This window comes from Lepidochelys olivacea (assembly GCF_965140295.1).
Source record: "Lepidochelys olivacea isolate rLepOli2 genome assembly, chromosome: 6".
Classification (NCBI taxonomy): domain Eukaryota; kingdom Metazoa; phylum Chordata; order Testudines; family Cheloniidae; genus Lepidochelys; species Lepidochelys olivacea.
In genome coordinates, this window is record NC_140416.1 from 119,741,927 (window position 1) to 119,751,856 (window position 9,930).

The following is a 9,930-nucleotide window of genomic DNA, read 5'->3' on the forward strand; positions in this document are numbered from 1 at the left end:
GTTCTCAGCTGGGTAGGGCTGTTGCACAGACTGAGCTGCAGCTGTGGTAGGATTAGGGAAATATTCGAGCCCAGGGTTCTGACCCAGACTCAGCTCAAGTATAGGATGCTGCTGCATGCCCAAGGGCTGAGTCACAGCAGGCCTGTTGGAAGGGTAAGTCAGTGCAGCTGAGTTGTTGCTACATGCCTGAATGGTGACTTGCCTCCACTCCATGGGAGGGGCACCTACTGAGTCTCTGGGGGATGGGTGGGCACAAGCCCACCCACATCTAAAGGCCCCTCCCCCGCAGACTAAGGGGCAGAACTACTGGATTCAGGTCTCAAGAAAGTTTCAGGAGACAACAAATGAGAAAACAGGGACAGGAGCGAGGGTCAACAGCAGGGAGGGACACTGAGCAGAGAACCCCGGACAGGGCCCACGGCTCCTCAAAGGCATCCAGGGAATCAGTGGATGTGGTCCAGAGGACCTCTGCTGAGAGATGTGACTTCAGGGAGGAGCAGAAATAGGCCACACAGTTGCAGAGCACCTCCCCGTCCTGCATCCTCCTCCTGGTATAGAGGATGGCTACCTTGGCCAGTGCGAGGAGGAGGTTGATGAGGAGGTCTCGCGACTTTGTAGAGCCATGAATGGGGTGTGTGTAGATCAGGTGGTTGTGGGGAGAAGTGCTGCCAGAACCTGTGGAGAAAGTTCTGGAGGAGCCAGAAGAAAGGTTTCAACCTGGCACACTTGAGGTAGATGTGTGCCATGGTCTCCCTTAGGCCACAGAAGGGGCGAGTGTTGGGGAGGGGGATGAACTGTGCCAGGTACATGCCTATGCTCACGGCTCCATGAAGGAGCTGCCAACTAATATCCCCAGGGGACCAGGGTGGAATACAGGCTGGCCCACTGGGGCTTATCACCCTCCACGAGTGGTAAGAGGTCCTGCTGCTTGGTGTCGGGGCAGGACACAGGGGTGAGGAAGTGAAGGGTATGGAGCATGCACAGCTATTTCCTAGGCACAGTTCGGCAGCAGGCTGGCTGCAGGTCACGCAGCTGACTCAGCTGATGTGGAGGAGGCAGCTGGGGAGGCTCACGGAGCAGGGGCCCGATGTTGAGGTCCAGATCCACTGGAGAGGCAGCTGAGCGAGCAGCCCTGCTTTGGCTGAGGATTTGCCTCACAGTGGCAACCTTGCAGAACCTGCTGTGCCCTCTGTGCGCAGACTTGCCGTCCAGGGAGGCTACACAGCGGAGGCTTACTCCCTTGCCCAGTCATGTACGGCTGACCTACAACCCCACTCTACAGGAGGGATAGAGCAGAAACAGCAGAGGGGGGGATTCCTGGCAGAATGTGGGATTTCCGTCTTTCCAAGCCACAGAGTTTCCCTCTCACCTCAGCTTCACGACTCAGGACCTCTCGTGCCCCTAAACGATGTTAACAAGCAGTGAAACAGCAGCAGGCTTACACGGAACAGAGCTGAGCCAGTGCCTAAAATGAGGCAGGCACCTTGCAGTCAGACTCAGGTGAGAGGCAGGCAGCTATTCTGTAAAAATTCTATGCAGCTAGTCAGCATTCATTTCAAACTCGTTAAAATACGAACAGCGAACTCATTCTGAGCTCAGCGAGGCGGAATGAATAAACACCTTACAGGGATTTGCATAACACAGGCCACCTTCTATAGGAATGCAGATGTTGTTAAATGGATTTTTTTGGGTTTCATTCCATTTCCCACCTGAACCCTCAAAATCTCCTATATTAATAATTTATCTCCTCTTGGTCTCTGGATATAAAACCGGGTGTTTAAATGTGAAGTTGTGACACAAGCTGACAAACTATTAAAGGTCGTTATGGCTGAATCACTAGCCTCGGAGGGGAAAAACTGCAATGGTAGCGTGATCTAGTAGATAGGGCAGGAGGCTAGGAATCAGGAGACCTGGGTTCTATTTCCTTTCTCGGCCATTGATGTACTGTGTGACAAATCACTTCACCTCTGTGTCTCTTTTTAGCCTCACACCATTTGTCTGTCTTGTCTATTTAGACTGTAAGGTCTTGCGGGCAAGGACTGTCTCTCACTGTGTGTTTGTACAGAGCCTGGCAAAATGGCGCCCTGTTCTTAGATGGGACTTATAGGTAGTGCTGTAGTACAAATAATAAATGAAGGGGGGAAAGGGAGTTACTAAGAGCCAGATTCTGCAACTCGTATTCACACTGAGTAACACCTCACTCTGGAAGTAGTCCCATTGAAGAAATGGGGACTACTCGAAGGGTAACATATTTAACATGAATAAGGGATGCTGGATCTAGCCCAGCTGATCTCACAACCACAGCTTCAATGGGAACTTTTTGTAGTAATCCACCTTTCACCGACATATGCAAGATGCACGCAATTTGCTTGATGGAGACTAGATGCCCTTACAAAGACATTTGGGTAAAGAGAGGAGAGCATCCGCTCGCGTCAGTGTTATTGTTAAAAATATCCATTGCCCGCAGTCCCTGAGCTATTTCAGACATCTTTGTTTTTAAATAGGATATGTTGACATCAGCCGTGGTTCTCCTGGCAGAATTCTTCATTAACATTACCTCCTGCAAAATATATGGATTAAAGGCTTGTTCCAAAGTCCATAGAAGCCAGTGGAAAGACTCCAACGTAAATGGGTTTTCAATCAGGAACAAAGTAACCAATTAGGTCGGGTACACGATAGGTTTATGAATGCAGAGGATGTCAGACTGAACAAAAATGATTCTACCGACTGCAAGAGATTTCACAGTTAAATGGTATTTAGCTAAAAGGCCCCTTCTACATCTGTACAGACCAGTGCCCATGCTAGAACAAATGACGTTCATCACAAAAGACTATAAATAGACCCAAAGCACAGTATTTGTAACAGGAGCTGAACTCCAAGTTTAGATATGGAACTTTGGTTCCTAAGCAGGGACTATCATTTTGGTCTCTGTTTGTACAGTGCCTATGTAATACTGACGGACCCTGGTCGTCAGCAGGCAGGATGGTCTCTACCCCTAAGGCTGTAGAGTAGACTCATTTTATCTCTCTCTTAACGTGGTCTTGGTGCCACTAGATGGGACAGAACACCACACCCACAAGGTGTGTGGGTTACACCTAGCACAAAATGGGGCCTGGCTGGGGACTCTAGGCACTATGGCAACACAAATGAATAATAATAAATAATGCCCTTATAAAGATGGATCTAGCCATGAAACTCAGCTCTAAAACCAGATGTGAACTTCTCCAAAGCTCAGAGGTCCTTGGATCTGAGGTTAGGGGCTGGGTTCATCGCTACAAGAAAAAGAGGAACTACCATACTGGTTCAGACTAGAAGAACCAGTCTCAACAATCCTTTAAAAGAAGAAACCCTGCAGCAGGCAATTGGAGGAAACTGAGTGGATGAGTTATTCCTAAAGCCCCTCTAGTTAGAGATTGGTTTATACCCCAAAGATGGAAAGGAAGAAGCAACACAGAGGAAGAATCAACAAATTCTCCTAAGAGCCTTCTGTAAAGGGAAAGGTATGAAGCACATGATTCAGGAAAGAACTGAAAGCAAAGTTTGTTTATTATATCAAGGCCACAATTAGATCAACATTATTTTCATACAGCTGTAACTGCATAGATTATATGGCTGGCTGCTCAGACGGAAGGTGAAGTAAAACAAGGATCCAATTGCTGCCACATCACCATATTGCTTTAAAGTAAAAAAAGCCATTTATTTTTTCCCCCTTAAGATAGGGCATAGAACAGAACTTCTTTGTATTGTGATCTAGGAATCCAATCATCTGTTCACAGCCACCCCATACAGAGAATTTTACGAAAACCACATTTATACAAATTACATCCTGCAAATAGTCTTTTTGGTGCCTCACTACAATATTTCCCCTGCTTAGTGACAACGCTTACTTGTTTGTATTTACTATAGGACATTTTCAAACCTGCAAATATTTTGCAGGAACACTAGCGTCCTGTTGGCAGGGAGGACTTGCCCTCGTCAATGAATCAGGCCTTTCTTTTTGCTTCTGACAGCATCATTTTTTTCCTGCTAACGTAATCACATAGTAAGAGCCTGGAGACTAACCACAAGGAGCACAAAAATATTTAAACAAGATGGTTTAAATCAGGGCTTTGACTTACTTTTGTAATAGTCTCTTTGGTGAAAACTTTGAAAGTGTTGTTGTCTAAATCAAGTGGCAGGGCTGAGGAGTGATTTCTTGCCTTTGCTTCTTGTGTGATCTGATTGGCTGTGATACAAGCTGCAGTCTCTTTGGTCCCTACAACATACCAGGAACCTGAAGTCTCTTTTCAATCCATTTTTTAAAAAAAGCATTGAGGGGAAATAATCCCCAAGAAAGTACTTTGTTTCTGCTAAATCAGCAACACTGCCATGTGCACACAAAAATCGGAGCCTCTTCTTGGTAGGGACACAACATTAATTTCTCTAAAATTCTGCATTGCTCAGTGGCGCAGAATTCCCCGAAAAGTAGCAGGTGTGTCTCAGTGCAGTCCCTAATGGACAGGTGTCCCCCCCACAAAACAAGCAACGCATCCACGAGGAACTGATCTCCCTGCTGGCAGGAGAGACAAAGCCAGGGTGGACTGTGGAGACTGAACTACCTTTGCCTCAGCAGAGAGTTGTTAAGGGCAGAGTTAAGGCACTTAAGGGTAGAGTGACTCGGGGGAAGTGGCTGGGTTGAGTGACTGCTGCAACCCATGTAGCTATACAGAGTGCTTAAGGGTACGTCTACACAGGGGAAAAGACCTGCTGCAGCAAGTCTCGGAGCCTGGATCACCTTCCTCGGGCTTGCACTGTGGGGTTTAACAGCAGTGTAAATGTTCAGTCTCAGGCTGGAGACCCAGCCAAGAGGGAAGGTCTCGGAGTTCAGGCTCAAGCCTGACTGTCTGCTCTGCTGTTTTTTAGCCCCTCAGCGCAAGCCCTGTGAGCCTGACTCAGTTGACCTGGGCTCTGAGACTCGCTGCTTGCAGGAGTTTTGTTTGTTTTCAGTGACAACATACCCTAAGTCTCTAATGATGTCCATCGGTACAATTCACTGGCAAAAGCACAAGCCCCACCTTCATCCATTGGCACCAGCACAAAGCTGACCGTCAATAAGAGAAATAATGCAATTCAACTGACATCACGCGAGGGTGGTGACTAAAGCAAACACCAAGCAAGGAATTCAGTCTCTCTCTGGGCCTCAGTCACCCACCCCAAAAATGTCACAGCTGGCACCATCTCATTGGGGACTGCTTGGGGAACCTGTGCATCAGCTAAGCATAATGCTGCAGATGACAGACAAAGCCTCAGCATTACCGGTGAAATGCCCCCTGCACAGGGGTCTAGCACAAGGCTTATGCATCTCTTAAATCCCTCATGAAGGTAATTATAAACTAATGATAAACACTTCAGGGCTTTCTCAGGGCTTAAGTGGGACTTAAATGATGCATCAGCCTCTTGATTGCCTTCTATACAGGGGATGTTTTCATGAATGTTAAAACCAGACTGGACCATTATGCTCAATTAGTCTGACTTCCCATATCACAGAGGCTATAGAGCCTCAACCAGTAATTCCTGCATCAAGCCCATAGCTTGTGGCTGAGCTAGAGTATCTTTTAGAAAGACATTTAATCTTTAAATAAAGACTTCAAATGATAGAGAATCCACCACATCGCTAGGTAAGTTGTTCCAATGGTTAATTATTCTCACTTAATGTGCACCTTATTTCTAGGCTGATTTGTCTATCTTCAGTTTCCAGCCATTGGATTTTGATGTGCCTACTTTATGAGAGGAGACTCAAAGAGCTTGGCTTGTTTAGCCTAACCAAAAGAAGGCTGTGGGGGAAAATATGACTGCTCTCTATAAATACATGAGAGGGATAAATACTGGGGAGGGAGAGGAATTATTTCAGTTAAGCGCCAATGTGCACACAAGAACAAATGGATATAAACTAACCATCAACAAATTTAGGCTTGAAATTAGACAAGGGTTTCTAACCATCAGAGGAGTGAAGTTCTGGAACAGCCTTCCAAGGGGAGCAGTGTGGGCAAAAGACCTAACTGCCTTCAGGACTGAGTGTAACCGTATCTTAATGGGTCACAACTGAGGATGCCGAATTCAGGGCAAACTGCTGAGAAATAGAGAAAACACAACCCAAAACTGGTGGTTATTCTTTTATAAGATATACCAAACCAGCCACAAAAGTAAAATTCCTGTTTCACCACACTGGCTTACAAGAAAACAAAAGGCAGTTTCCTCAGGCATTCCAGTTCTTATATCATCACTGAAAACACTGGATTCAGAGATGAGTGGTTCTTTACAACCAGTCTCATCAAATAATAGGTTATTCTGATACCAAAGGACCAGCCACACACCCAGGTCAGTATATAACTTAGATCTTACCCAAAAATCACGCTGATGCCAATCCCTTAGTATCTGAAATCTAAAGGTTTATTGAAGGAAAGACAGAAAGAAAGTTAAAATTGGTTAAAGGAATCAATTACATACAGCATGGCAAGTTCTTGGTTCAGACTTGTAGCAGTGATGGAATAAACTGCTGGCTCAAGTCAAGTCCCTGGAGTACATCCACAGTTTGGATGGGTCATTCAGTCCTTTGTTCAGAGCTTCAGATTGTAGCAAGGTTCCTCCAGAGGTAAGAAGCAGGACTGAAGACAAAATGGAGGTGTTTCCAGGGCCTTTTATAGGCTTTGCCATGTGGAGGGCATCCCCTTGTTCTTACTCTGGAAAATCACAGCAACAAGATGGAGTTTGGAGTCACATGGGCAAGTCACATGTTCATGCCCAATTTCCCTCAGTCATTGCAGGAAGCTATTACCTACACTCCAGACAGCACCTCTACATGACAGTCCACTCAGTGTAAATGGGCGTCTCCCATGGTCCATTGTCAACCAAGTGTTTCTTGATGAGCCACTTAATTTGAATAGTCCTTCCGAGATGTGCCAGGTATTACCTTGTGGGCGTTACCCCAGGAGCAACCACTTGAAATCCAGGTATAGAGCCAATACTTATAACTTCACATACGAAAATGATACATGCATACAGATAGCATAATCATAACCTTTTCATAGGCACCGCACCCAACTACCTTTGTACAATATTTGCTGCAAATATACAACAGTGGTTGCAACGATGATCTAAATGGTCATATTTTAACCAGATAAGTCACACTGAGCTTAATAAGTTTATGGAGGGGATTGTATGATGGGACTGCCTACAATGGCATGTAGCTGATCTGTGACTGCTAACAGCAAATATCTCCAATGGCTGGTGATGGGATGTTAACCGGAGAGGGCTCTGAGTTACTACAGAGAATTCTTTCCCAGGTGTCTGGCTGGTGGGTCTTGCCCACATGCTCAGGATCTAATTGCTCACCATATGTGGGATCAGGAAAGAATTTCCCCCCCAATTCAGAATGGCAGAGAGGCTGGGTTTTTTTGTTTTTGCTTTCCTCTGCACTCTGCGGCATGGATCACTTGCAGCTTTAAATCGTGTAAATGGTGGATACTCTGTAACTTGAAGTCTTTAAACTATGATTTGAGGACTTCAGTAACTCAGCCAGAGGTTATGGGTCTATTACAGGAGTGGGGGGATGAGATTCTGTGGCCTGCACTATGCAGGAGGTCAGACTAGATGATCATGATGCTCTCTTCTGACCTTAAAGTCTATCGGCTAGATTAAGGAGCCCTCTGCTATCAGAAATCTTATCCTCATTGTCATGGGGTAGGTGCACCCCATCACAGGGTGTCAGGTCACATAGGGTCAAAAGAAAGGGAAAGACTGTACAGCAGCTGGTTAGGCCCTAAGCTGGTGACCCTGACTATAAAGCATGGTAATAAGGCCTAGTAGTTGGAGTCAATAAACTCACCCTTCCTCATGGGACTGCGGGGCCCAATGGTCAGAGTCAGCAAAGCTGCCCACCTCCATGGGGTATATTGGCCCACTGGGATGTGGAGCATCACCTAGAGGTGTATGGCACTCAGGGAAGGGGGACTTGGGCCCTCCCTGCTCCTCCGAGTCCCAGCCAAGGGCCCTGGCAGGGCAAGGGTGCTCGCCACTGAGTCAGTGGGGATCCTCCCAAAACACTCTGACTTGTTCCCCGGTTCTTGAACCGGGGCAATGTCTAAGTCCCCTGGGATGCTTCCTACACTGTTTTCCACAATGGTGGTCTCAGGTTCCCCAGGGTCCTCGGCTGGTGCAGCTCCTGGCAGCTCAGTCCCCTCTCTGCATTCCACAGGCAGCCTGGAGTCCCTGTGGGGCTTGACTCTGTGGTCAAGGCCTGTAGTGGCTCCTAGGAGAGAGCCTGCAATTTGTGTCCTTCCCCTTCAGCAGCCTGCCCAGACTGAGCTGGGCTGCTTCCTTTTATACCTTGCTTCCAGGCTCAGCATGCCCAGCAGAGGCAGAGGGGCATGGCCTCCTCAGCCAGCAATGCACAGTTAACCCCTGAGGGTCCAGTGCAGGGTAGGTACACCCTGTCACACTCATATAGGTCTATGATCATGTTATCTCTTCACCTTCTTGTCAATAAACCAAAAAGATTGAGCTTCTTAAATCTCTCGCTGTAAGGCAGATTATCCAGAACTCAAATCATTCCGGTACCTCCTCTCTGAACTCTTTGTAATTTGTCAACATTCTTTTTGAAATATGGACAACAGACCTAGGTACAATATTCCAGCATTGGTCTCTCTAATGCCGAATATGCCTCACTCCTCCTTGATATTTCTCTGTTTATATATCCAGGGATCGCATTAGCCCTCCTTGCCACTGAATTGCACTGGGAGATCATGTTCAGCTGATGATTCACCAGGACCCTTAAGCTGTTATCAGAATCACTTCTTCCCAGGATTCAGTCCTCCATCCTGTAAGTGTGACCTGCACATTCTTTGTTCTTAGGTTTGTGACCTTGCTTTGGCTGCACTGAAACACATGCTGTTCCAGTGAGCCCATCTTACCAAGCAATCCAGACAACTGACCTATTTGTCATTCAGTCAATTTTGGTATTATCTGCAAACTCTAACAGTAGCCACTATTTTATATTTTTTCCAGATCATTGATAAAGATAATGAATGACACTGGACCATGAACAGATCCTCCCACGACCCAACTAGAAATACCATCAATGGATGATGATCCCCCATTAACAATAACTTTCTGAGATCCATCAGTGAGCCAGTTTTTGATCATGGACTACGCTGGTTTTGTATAGTGCTTGGTTTTTAAATCAGAATGTTGTGTAGTACTAAATATTAGGTCAATCCAGTTACCTTTATCAATCAATAATTTCACCCTACATTTTTGGGGGAAGTTAAGCTACACTTTTGACCCAGTTGGAAGACAATGATTTGAAGGGAAGGTTTTCAAGGGCACAGTGGGCTGTTTCAAAGAAACATTCAATTAAAACTCAATGGGAGTTGGGTGCATAGGTATCCTTTGTGCCTTTGAAAAACTATTCCTAAAAGTCTTGGAATTTTTTTGCTTTGCACGGATACCAAAAAGGAAAAATATATATATATTCCCAGTGCTAAATTCTACTCTTTATTACACCAGTCTGAACCCAAAGGAACTCAGCGGAGTCGATCAAGGTATCTGAGGGCACAATATGACTCTTTATGCACTAGTGAGTTTGAGGTTTTTCCTGAACCCGAAGCTAGGTTAGAATTTCATTCTTGAGAAGCGCACACAGCCTGGGTAAACTGGGCATGCCCTCAGCCAGATGAGGAACAGATCTGCACTGAAGGGCCCACAGCCATGTTGCCTCCTTTCTTACCAGAATGTATGGGCAAGAATATGGTCTTTGTGGACCAGGAGATCAATGCAATTTGCAAACCACTAGTCACACTCCTGCCCAACAATACATCCTCCCCCTTCTGCGGGCTGCTGTAAACCCGCCCCATGGCTTGCAAAAGAAACCCACCATATTTCCTTCCTCTCTGG

At 46.2% G+C, this 9,930-nt stretch overlaps 1 long non-coding RNA gene across 1 annotated transcript in view; it reads left to right on the forward strand.

Moving 5' to 3' along the window:
• LOC311523075 overlaps positions 1-9,185 on the forward strand; it is a 44,471-nt gene extending 35,286 nt beyond the window's left edge. The window contains exons 2-3 of the long non-coding RNA XR_014712254.1: positions 8,737-8,857; positions 9,043-9,185. This is a non-coding gene — a long non-coding RNA (uncharacterized lncRNA). The remainder of the gene's footprint in view (positions 1-8,736; positions 8,858-9,042) is intronic.
• Positions 9,186-9,930: the final 745 nt, after the last annotated feature.